The sequence below is a fragment of the Chiloscyllium plagiosum genome, unplaced genomic scaffold, assembly GCF_004010195.1.
Source record: "Chiloscyllium plagiosum isolate BGI_BamShark_2017 unplaced genomic scaffold, ASM401019v2 scaf_64562, whole genome shotgun sequence".
NCBI classification, from domain to species: domain Eukaryota; kingdom Metazoa; phylum Chordata; class Chondrichthyes; order Orectolobiformes; family Hemiscylliidae; genus Chiloscyllium; species Chiloscyllium plagiosum.
Window position 1 is genome coordinate 1 of NW_025208292.1, and position 2,733 is coordinate 2,733.

The 2,733-nt window shown below is 43.9% G+C and overlaps 1 non-coding gene across 1 annotated transcript; it reads right to left on the reverse strand.

Moving 5' to 3' along the window:
- Positions 1 to 1,562: 1,562 nt before the first annotated feature.
- On the reverse strand, positions 1,563 to 1,644 carry trnas-gcu. The gene has a single exon. It is a non-coding gene; the product is annotated as a tRNA-Ser (tRNA).
- Between the last annotated feature and the right edge of the window lie 1,089 nt (positions 1,645 to 2,733).

The window sequence follows — 2,733 nt, forward strand, 5'->3', positions numbered from 1 at the left end:
AAACAGAGGAGAACCACATATACAACGTACTCATGAAGAACAGATACTCAAAAAGTACAGTTCGCAGATTCCTCAAGAACAAACTACTACAAGCAGACCAAGCACAGCCAGAAACCCTAACCACCTTACCATACATCAAAGAAGTTCCAGAAATAACAGCCAGACTACTAAGACCCCTCGGAATCCCAGTAGCACACAAACCCACCAACACTCTCAAACAAAAGCTCCCAAACTTAAAAGGCCCAGTACACCCCATGGACAAAACCAACGTCAACCACAAAATTCCATGCAAGGACTGCCACAAACACTAAGACAAACAGGAAGAAAGTTAGCCACCAGGATATACGAACACCAGATAACCACAAAAAGACACGACCTTCTCTCCATCGTAGCCCTTCGCACGGATTAAAAATGCCACCATTTCGATTGGGACAATATATCTATCCTGGGACAGGCTCAGCAAAGACATGCTGGAGAATTCCCAAAGGCCTGGCACTCCAACCACAACGCATAAACAAACACATAGATCAAGATGCCATCTATCAACCTCTCAGAAAACGAACAGGAAATGACATCACCACAAACTCCAGGAACCCCATCGAGGAGAAATATATAAATAGAAAGCAGGAGACAACAGCTTCGCTTCGTTTGGAGGTCGCCACTAATCCTCTCAGAAAACGAACAGGAAATGACATCACCACAAACCCCAGGAACCCCTTCGAGGAGAAATATATAAATAGAAAGCAGGAGACAACAGCTTCGCTTCGTTTGGAGGTCGCCACTAATGATGTTGTTACCTAGCCAAGTAATGAAATGTCTGGATATCAAAGCTGCAGCTCAGCGAGCAAACGTCCACCCTACATTTTAAATCATTTTTCATGTTTATATTGCATGAATCTGCGGTTATTGATCCACAGTTTAATTTCACTCCCTACGTAACATGCTGATTTCTCCAGTTGTTCATCGTTCAATGCGATGCATCCAGTGTGTGCATAAGGAGAGGGAGCTTACTTCCCACATCTTGTGTTTATCTGTGCCTAATGTCCAGCATTCATCAATGGCGAGTGCAAGGGGCAAGGGCGAGACCAACGTGTCAGTCTCTCCGTGCCCATACATGGCACCCACATCGGCAATTCTCCACTGTGCATTTACAGCCAGTTCTCAGTGCCCCTACACCCATCCCCTGACACTTTTGATATATCTCCATTATTTTGTGCTGTCTCACTGTGCTCTTCTCACCAGGATGAAGTACTTCTACTCAACCTCCTCCAGGTTTCATCTGACAAAACATTCATTAAGAATCCCTTTGCATAAACATGCACTTCGCAACTCTCGTTATTTGATTTTCCTGGATGTCTTTCATACGAAAAAACGTTCACAGCAACTTGACTTGAAAAAGAAAACCCGCGCTCCTTTCCATTGTTCCAATGCAACCTATATTTCACTGCAGTTTAGTCAACAGGCCCAAACTTTTTTTGAGATTTTGTAATAGCAGCGCTGTTTATGAACTGACCAGTGTAGTCACAATTTCAATATGATAGCTGTGATCAATCTGAAAGCAGCGACGAGAGTAGGATGCGAACCCACGCGTGCAGCGCACAACGGATTAGCAGTCCATCGCCTTAACCGCTCGGCCACTTCGCCACAGTTGCTTGGTATGCTATGACCTTATGAATAACTGAATTGCGTAAACTATGCAGAGCAGCAGATATTTCTCCTTGGTGTTTGTGAAATGATAAATAACACAGGACAGTTCCAAGACTATGGTCTGACCTCAGGTTGTGGGGCAAGCGCACTCCCGCTGTCACACTATGCACACAGTGATCTGAACAAAAATGAGTAAATGACAATGTAACAAGGTCTGTTGAATTCTGTGAAGATTTGAAGTCAACGGAATGAAGAACCCGAGACAGCAGGAGGTTTTCTTTCAAGAAAGCGTTGGATAGAGCTCTTCAGGATAGTGGAATCAAGGGTTATGGAGATAAGACAGGAACAGGATATAGATTGAGGATGTTCAGCCATGATCATAATGAATGGTGGTGCTGGCTCGAAGGGCAGAACGGCCGACTCGTGCACCTGCTGTCTATTGTCTATTAAATTGCCTGTGAGGAATTGTTTTCTAGACTGGAGGAGAGTGCATAGTGCTCAATGTCATTATTCGGAACACCTAACTTCTGCTCAGATGTTTTTGACACGCACTTGTGTACACAACAAACAATTTCAAAATCCAAAATAAGGCCAAACTGAAAATTGAACTCAACAATGCAAAAACCTTGATCTGTGTCATTTTTCTGGGCCGTGCGACACCAAGTCACTGAATGATCACAGCAACACAGTGAGCAATTGTCAGAAGGAAAATGAGTGCAGTGCCAGAGCGCATGCGAGGAGCAGCAGTTGACACACGGGGAAGTGCATTTCCCACACCAGGAACGCTTCCCAAACAGCGGACTGCGGTGGAAGAATTCAGAGGGTGTTTACACTTTGGAATTTGATGCCAGAGACACAATGGAGATCTGTCATTTAGTCTGTTCAAGAAGAAGATTGTAAGATTTCTACAGATGCAAAACGAAATAAAAAGCTCATGGGTTAGTGAAGCCAAATATTGAAATTGTATATTTCAAAAATCTACCCATCTTTGCAATGAGTAGCTAACGACTTTCCTCAATCGGGGTGAAGACCACTGGTGAAGATAATCGTCCAACCCCCGTTACTATCCATGGAATCAGAGAAACT